The sequence below is a fragment of the Nelumbo lutea genome, chromosome 3, assembly GCF_056320005.1.
Source record: "Nelumbo lutea isolate HS-2025 chromosome 3, American lotus-T2T, whole genome shotgun sequence".
In the NCBI taxonomy this organism is placed as follows: domain Eukaryota; kingdom Viridiplantae; phylum Streptophyta; class Magnoliopsida; order Proteales; family Nelumbonaceae; genus Nelumbo; species Nelumbo lutea.
Window position 1 is genome coordinate 34,106,741 of NC_142686.1, and position 9,108 is coordinate 34,115,848.

The 9,108-nt window shown below is 35.4% G+C and overlaps 1 long non-coding RNA gene across 1 annotated transcript; it reads left to right on the top strand.

The window, feature by feature from the left end:
* Positions 1–1,560: 1,560 nt before the first annotated feature.
* Positions 1,561–5,805, top strand: LOC148864153 (uncharacterized). Its single transcript, XR_016110359.1, has 5 exons — positions 1,561–1,875; positions 3,332–3,537; positions 3,641–3,679; positions 4,597–4,745; positions 5,266–5,805. It is a non-coding gene; the product is annotated as an uncharacterized LOC148864153 (long non-coding RNA).
* The last annotated feature ends 3,303 nt before the right edge of the window (positions 5,806–9,108 follow it).

Below are 9,108 nucleotides of genomic sequence, written 5' to 3' on the forward strand. Positions count from 1 at the left end.
GACCCATCATTTTTGTTGAGTTTCAGGTTCTGTTCTAGTGGAGTGTCAACAATCTTAGAGTCACTAAGATTTGCCAGTTTAACCAGATTGGCCGCATACTTTTGTTGATTAACAAAGTAGCCTTGAGAAAATGAGCTATGGTTTGGTGAATAACCATAATGGTTAGGTGGTCGAGAGATTCTAGTGGAACGGCGTAAAGTGGGTTCAGAAGGAAGGTTAGGTACACTTACTGAGGGAGCTGGAGTGACTAGATCAACAACTAGAGGTGGAGCAGAGGGGGGGGGGGATGGAGACTGAAGAAGGCCGTTGCTTCTTGAAGTATGTCTGAAGTTGCTATAGAGGTGACAATGGAACATCTGAGGTGCCTTTAGAATCAAAACTATGCAACAAGGAAATAGAAGGAGCTAGGAATTTCACAATATGTTGAAAAAAGGATACACTTTCAAGAAAGACTACATCACGAGAGATTCGAAGGCGACGAACCAAGGGATCATAGCAAAGGAACCCCTTATGTTCAGAACTGTATTTCATGAAGGCACACAAGGTTGCTTGTGTAGTTAACTTTGTACGTTCATGGGGTGGAAGGTGGACAAAACAAGCACAACCAAAAACTCAGAGCATGGATAGGTCTGGGGGTTTGCGAAAGAGAGATTGAAAAGGAGATGAGTTATTCAAAATAGATGATGAAAGACAATTTATGAGATATACAACGGTATTGGCCGCTTCTACCCAAAACCAAGAGGGTATATGGGAATCTTATAAAAGGTTTCTGACTACACTCAAGATGTGGCCATTTTTCCTTTCTGCTACCCTGTTTTGTTGTGGGGTGCTCGGACAAGATTTATGGGGTTGAATTCCATGTTGTTTTAGGTAGTTCTGGAAATCCCTATCAATATATTCTCCCCCTGAATCCGGTCTTAGCACACAGATTTGAGTATCAAATTGGGTAATTACATAGGTGTGAAAGTGTTTAAAAATAATGTACAATTCAGATTTCTTTCGAAGAAAATAAGCCCAAGTAAAACGAGTACAATCATTAATGAAGGTTACAAAGTACTTATATCCCAGCTGTGAAACAATTGAAGATGACCAACCATCACTATGAATTAAATGAAAGGGAATGGTTGCATGCTTAGAATAAGAAAGAAAAAGTAAAATATGACTCTTACATAAACCATAAGTAATACAATCTTTATTGACATTCTTAAAAGAAACAGAAAAAACAGGTAAATTATCAAAAGCAAATAACTGATTAAGTTTTTTAGAAAAAGGATGGCCAATGCGTCTATGCGACAGATGCTAATCATTGTTACAATTAAAAGGTCCAGAAGTAGAAATAGTAGAAAGCAAACAAGAAATAGAAGCAAAAACAGTCTTATTCTTCTTAAACTCCAAGGCAACACTACAAGAAAAATGGTTTTTAACCACGGTTTTCGGCAACGGGCAAAAAACCGTAGTTAAACACTATATTATAGCAACGGAATTCTTTGCCCGTGGTTGTAAATTACCTAAACCAGACCGAAGCTGATATTCGATAAAATGCTTAGGACCGTGGCTACTTGGGGGTTAACGCGCGCTCCCCAAAATTTTGGCCTGCGTTCCCTCCATTCTCTCTCTCCCTTTTAACCCACTGACCTATTTCTAAACCTCCATTCTCTCTCTCTCTCTCTCTCTCTCTTTTGTTGCTATTCCTTCCCCGCTTTTGTTTTCTGTCTTCCTTTCCCCCTCTCTCCTCCTCTGTCATTCTCTGTTGTCTCCTTTATTTTTCCCCTCTCTTTCTGTGCATACATCTATTTCAATAGAGTCTCATTTCAATAAACAGGCATTGGGGTTTGCAAAGTAACGATGTGTAAAGAAAGTGTAAATCTGAAAAGCGTAAGTTACTACCTTCTTAGATCAAACTCTTGTGTTGTTTGATTACTGTGCATTTTAGGAAGTAACTCAATTCTTTGTGGGATTATATGTGTTAGCCGCTCAGAAAATGCCTTTACTTCTTAGGTGATTAAAAACTGATAAAAATTTACCATGATGGATATACTATAAACTAATAACATGTTTCCTAAATGATGGCATAAGGTTCATGAAAAGAGTTATTAGAAGGTATTCTATGAAGAATCACCATTGTGGTTTGTTTTCCATATTCTATTGTCATCTTCCGAAGGCACAATTGAGCCCTATATAGGTGCACGAAGATGTGTTTTGGAAGGTCGGTCCAAATGAAACCAGAACAAATAATGGAAAATCAAAAGATTTGAAAATAAAACAGTTTTTCATATTTTGAGCCAATGCATGCCCTTACAATGTTCATGGCTGAGAAATGTAGGAATTACTTGAACAATTATGCTCTGATGTTTTAGGAAATTTTCATTTACCCCTATAATTTCATTAATATATATTTTGTTCATTTACTTCAATAACGGTACGATTGTATTGATCTAAACAGATGAAAATTATATGTTTGCATATTTTGGATATGATCCATGGGGTGTCATTCATTCCATGATTTTTTGGATAATTTATAAGATCAGAAGAGCTTGTTAGTAACTAAACAAAGCTTTAAAAATATACAATCATGTCTAGAACCAGATAGTGGCTAGAAAAAAAAAGCTCTCAAATAGAAAAACCCAAACCAGTTGGGCCTAAAATTAGCCAATAAGATCTCTCTTAAATACTGTTAAAAATTCTTTTCTCTAGAGACCTGGATTTTCTAATGTATTTATCAAAGTTTAGTTTCACAACTTGAGGGGGACCAGACTTGGTTGAGCTCCTACTTGACTGAAGGCGAACATGCTAAGTGGGTCCATCTCTAGATAATGTCATCTATATAAAAGTCTTAGTGCTCCGATTTTAAGTATCTCTACTGGTGATGATATCCATCGGCCCTTTGGTCAACTGTTCCTTCTATCACAATATTATAACATTTGTTTCCATCATTTTTTATTTTTTCACTATACTAATATTACAGTTAAGTAACATACATATATAAAGCCAAAGGAGTGTCTTAATCATGTATAGAGAATAGCAATTAGTTTGGTAGTTAAGCACACTTGTTAATTTTTCTTTTGAGTAAAGCATACAGGCCAATTGGGTTTGGAGAGGGTTAGAATGCAAACTACAGGCCTGGGCAGGGATTTGAATAGTTTTAGGTCCAATCTCACCAACCCAATTATATAATTATAAAAAAAATAAAGGTGCCTAGCTATTTTCAGTCAAGTTTATCATGTTATCATCACACATACAAAATAAGCAACTTATTAATAATATTATCAATTATGTAATTTATTGACATAATTTGGGGTTGACCTAACCTGAGCTTATATGTAACTTTTAGTGTAGATGGAGTCTGGAGATGATAGTAGCAATACTGGGTCGGCAATATATCCCTCAAGGAAGAACTGGTGGAGTTTCTTCAAGGATCAAAACTAACCTTCTCATGGGCTTTAATGATTTGATGCTAGAATTAAGCTACCTAGTGGTGATTACTTGGTTGTGCTCTATTTCAGACCCCCAGGCCCTTTAGATTGTTGATAAGCAAAGGTTTGTCAATGTTGAGATAGCCAATATTTCTAAGTTTTCTATCATATTAATGGAATTGAATTGGCTTCTCTTGGGGACCATTGATTATGCTTTCATTCTGTAGTTGTAGACTCATGAAGGCCTGAATACTGCAAGCTTCAAGGTAAAATTTCATTATGCCAAAATCTTTTTATTAAGAAAAGATGCACATATGGGCAGGGATGCCACTTAGTCATGTTAGGTTGGGTTTTGGACCAACCCAGTCCCAATGCTAAGACTTGGGCCTTGGTTCTGGGCCTAGCCCAACCTAAGGTCAAAGCCTAAGTTTGCTAATCCAATCTCAATCCATAGTTTAAAAATACAAGCCTAATTGGGTCTGCTTATATATTTTATACTTATTTTCTTATTGAGTTTTTATTTTATTATAAAAAAGAAAATTTCTGCTATGGCATAATATGAAAATCTATGAAAATTCCAACTTTTAGGTATCTGGGAAAATTTTTGAGCTAAAGACTGCTATTTTTTTTTTTTTGATCAATAACAAGCTTAAGACTACTATTGGTGTTGGGCTGATGCATCATCAAGACAATTTGTTAAAGATTATCAACTACGAATATAAACGGTGGAGCTTTTTGGTCAGTCCAAACTTATTCTATTAAATGGAGTTTCTTGTTTCTTAAGGGTTGTAATGTGGGAATTTCTTCCATGGAATTTTCTTCTTCCCATCTCTATCCATTTTTTCCATTTAGCTAAAAAAATAGAAAGCTATTAGTGGTATTTATTAGTTGAATTCATGTTTAATACTTGAACTTTTTATCTTTGAAACCTTGAAGGTGAGGAAGGAAAAATCCATATATATATATATATCATACACTGAAAATGCATAGCTTTGATTTAACAAAGAAACTTCTTCTTGTAGAGGATTGGAGCCTTTTATTTTTCTTTTTGCTACAAATAAGGTATTCTTCCTTTAGATGTTCAATACTTCTCTAGTTCAACATATATCATACCCTTAATAAATCATCTTTAAGTCAAAATATTTTACTAAACCCTTAATATATCATTCTTTGTTTTGTGCAGATTCAAGATGCCTTACAATGAGTAGCATTTGACAGCAACTCAAAAGTTGGATCCATATTCCAGGCCTTGAATATGAAGGAATCTACACTAACATATTTCCAAACAAATAAATTTATTTATGCTTTTCAAGAGATTGTTGATGCATATGGGTAAGTTTAAGTCTTTTCTCTACCATTAATAATGAGTAGAAGAAATATCACTTTGTCATATTGGACCATATCTAATGATTTCTTGTTTCCTGAAAATATGATGTAAATTCCATCCTTTTAGGAGGTGATATGGGCTTCTTACATTTAGAGAATGATTAGATTATTCTACACTAACTCCAATCAGGTTCTCAAAAAAGCATTTAACTTAGAACACCTCATCCTTTCTCCACCTCCATATCCTCTTCCCATTCCCAAGTGTGCTAACTGGGACTAGCCGAACACAGTTTTTGTAAGTGTGGGAGTGACTATTGTATAGATCCATATGACATACTTGGAAACAAAGACAAATGGAATATGAAGAATTTAGTCCATTCTTATTTGATTTTATGACATATTGAATAATTATCACGTTCTTGGTGGAATTCTATCACAAATTTTATGTTCTTGGCTAATTTAATGACATCATGAACAAATTACATGTTCGCTCCTATAGTTGAAGAATTTTCTTGTATTTTCACAGGGATTGAAAGCTTGGGGATTTTATATTTGGTGTACATATTGCATTGGCATTTGTAGCAAAGTTTGTTCCACTGAGAAAACTAAGAAAGTTGCCATGTAGATTTCATTCTTCATTAGCAATTATGTTTATCTGTGTAAAAGAAAAAGAAATACATTTATGTATATATATGCCTTTGCAAATGCATGCATGCCCGTGCCTATGGAATATTGTTTATCTGGAATGGAAGAATTGACATATATTATTTATGTCATAAAGTTGTATTCTATATGGACCTTACAGGATTCGTCTTTATTCAAGCCATTCATTTATAGTCATGGGAAGGTCCTGATGTGATTCTCATTCACTTGGATAAGAAGATTGATTAGTTTGCTGGGTTTGATGTATATGTAAGGGATTGATTTTTAGTAGAGTGTCTAGGAAGTCAGGGTTATTAATTGCTTATTGGTTAGAGCTAATTTTTAATTGATTTTTTCCTTTGTATAATTGTTTCATTCATCATTCTCAAAATAAAAGTTATCTGATTAACTTTTCTTTGAAGAATGTGGTCCCAGACTCCCAACTGCTTAAATGGGTACAAGTTCAAGTTAACGGAGTAGAGGCAATTGCTATCAGGTTTGGGCCATAGCCACAGATCAAATCCTGAAACATTGCTTGAATATTTGATATGATCTCAAGCACTTATAGTAGGGCCAAGCCAGGACAACCAGATCCAGTCCTTTAACTTCTTGCAATGATTATACTAACCTAAACACCAAATTCCTCACACACACACACACACAACCTAAAGACCAAATTCCTCACCCACAAAGACCCTTAGCTTCGACATGGAGCTGAAAATTAAACTTTCATAGTGCGTAGTTCATACCGTTGAATTTAATAGGAAGAACACCCATCCTTTCTTATGTCCCAAAAAGGCAATTGTAGAGTTCTTCTGAACTAAAATGTGGATCAAAACCCCTCAAAGACGAAACCAATCCAAACCAAACCAAAGAGGTTCAGTAGATCTGCTCTGGGTGACACCAGATCTAAAATTTCAAGCTGATCCGATGTCTCTATAGGAAGATATGAAAAAAAGATTGAACCTAGTGGCGCAATAGTCCAGACAATAGATCTGTAAAGTTCAGATCTGTAACCGATCCAGGAAGAGAAGTAAAGAAAATGCTCAAGAACTTTCAAATACTGTTAGGGAGTTCTTGAATCACTAGTGGCCAAGGTGTTGAGTAAAGTTCAGGTTGTGACCTGCTCTGATATCGTGTCAGAGTCAGTTTGAAAGTTAGAAAAGAAAGAGAGAGACAAACAGAGAGAGAACAACCGAATGGTGGGTATGACACCTTTTAGTCAATCAACACCCTAAAAGATATATTTATTTTAAGTTTGCATAGGATAGATCTGCACTTAATGTACAAGAGAGATAATACAAAGAATAGATATACAACAAAGAAAAGTAAAAGTACAAAAATAGCCCTATGGTTAAATTTCACTCTCTACAGGTAGAGCATCAACAAGTGTTTGTCTCCATGGAGTGCTTTTTGGCTTCATGGGGCTACACAATATATGGGGGCTAGTCAATCCCTTATCCCCTTAACCCCCTCAACCCTAAAGGCACTAGGATTTGATTAGGCCAAGTCTCTACTACAAGAAGTCAAAGTTCCTATTGATCAACTGAGCCACAAGCAATTGGTTTAATGGCTATACAGGAGTAGGAATGGGGGGTACATCTTGGTAAATCCTTTCTCTTGTATTGAAATATCATAGTATATGTTATAGATTTGTGCTAAAATTTCATTATGATTTTATTGCATTTTGTATTCATATATTAGATAATCTTACTTTACAATTAGCTTTTGTTCTTGGGTGGTGCCATCACTGCGCTAACAAGAAGGATATAAGATAATAACTTAATTAGCAAAGAACAAGATTTTTGAGTGGGCCAAACACCATTTAGTTGATGGCTAGCCATTTTATGTAGAAGTCCCCCTCACTATGGGCTTTGCTTCAATATATAAACCAACAAGAGTCATAAATGCGGGGGCATGAGTAATAAAAACAGAAAGCCAATATAAGTTGGTGGTTTTAGGGGGTGTTCTATAGTGTGGATGAGAAATTGGTAGGTGTAGATTGGTCTATACCACACCCTATGGCAACGACTAATCCACACCACACTACAGTCTGCAGTTGTTCTGAACTGTGGACAAACTGTGTCACAGTGGCGTTCTGTAGTGTGGTGTGGACTTTTTTAATTTCATGTATCTTATGTACATTTTATGAATGATCTACACCAACGTTTTAAAAAATGACTTGAAAACGGAACTGTTCTAGCCATCGGTTTTTGGATTGATGGTCTAATCGTCCGATTCGAACGGATGACCTGTTTTGACAAACAAATTAACAAATAAAAAGAAATAAAAATAAAAATGGTAAAAAACCATTCAATGGTTTGATGGTTTGATCGCTCAGGTCAACGAACTGTTGACTTTTTTAATGGTTTTAGCCAAAAACCAGGTTTGGGGTAAAATGGAACCACTTACCTGGATGGTTCCCGGGTTGAATGGTATGACTGTATGGGTCAACGACGGTTCGAAAACCTTAATCTACATAGTTAATCATAAATATCTAATTTTTGCATTTTATATGATAAATATATTGAAAAATGCATCAATGAATTAATATTAACCAATAAATATTATTATTTTTATAAAAACAATAGTAAAATAATTAAAAATTCAAAGGATATATTTTAAATATAATTTTATTGATAACACATTAAAATTAAAAAAATAAAAAGTTAAGTAAAATAATTAATATTTTATTGACAAAAATATATAAAATGTGAAATAGACAATAGGGTAGCCTTTCAGGGAAAGTGTGAAGTAGGGGATCAAAAACCAAGTGTAGACAGTCCCTTACCACGAGATATTACCGTGGATAGGAAATTGGGGTGTGGATGGAACCTGTCCATGCTATATTGGGGTGTGGAGAGGATCGGCCCCGTCCACACTCAGCCGAATGCGACCAAATCAGATTTAAGCGGTTCCAAACACCGCCTTAATTGCTGAAGAGATTTTAGAGATGGGGGATAGATTTTTTGAAAGAAAAACTTTGGGGGGAAAGAGAAAATGTAAGGGTTTTAGCCTTTTAGTAAATAAAAGCATGGGTTATGGTGATTTGTCATGTGGTGTAAAACGATACAAAGATAAACAAAAATATGAAGAAAAAAAGGGAAGACCATATACCCAATCTGAGATGGGCATCCCTCCAAGTATGAGTCATGGGATCAAACCTGTAATGGGGGCTCTCTCCGGTAAGGTCAGTTGACCTTGTATGCACCCTGATCCGTCCCCACCCCTTAATCCCCCAATAATGTGTAATTAGGGGTGCAATTTGGGTGGGCCTAATCCGAGCCAGAACCAACCTAATTTGTAATTCTATACACATATAATGTCACATTTCAATATGAGCTCAGTAACCAACCTGAGCCCCACTTGGAACTGAGTCCAACTCAAGTCTGCATCAAATTTCATTGTGGGCTAAGCTGTTGGACATATCAAATTTGACCTTGTCCTCGGGCCCAAGGTTCAATTCTTAGGCTGTGTTTGGTTGCAATGCAAATAAATTTGTAATGATGCAAAATTATGACAATTTTGAGTGTAAATTCTGACTTATTGTTATTTCAAATTTTAACTTATTTGGTTTGATTGCAATAAAAATGAAGTAATTTAAGACATGAAACAGAAGAATAAAGTAAAATCCAAAACAAATTAACACAGAATTTGAATAATTTACATTTGCATTCGCATGCATTTGTTAGAATTTGAATGGGCCCAGTCAAATTGAATGCCCGAC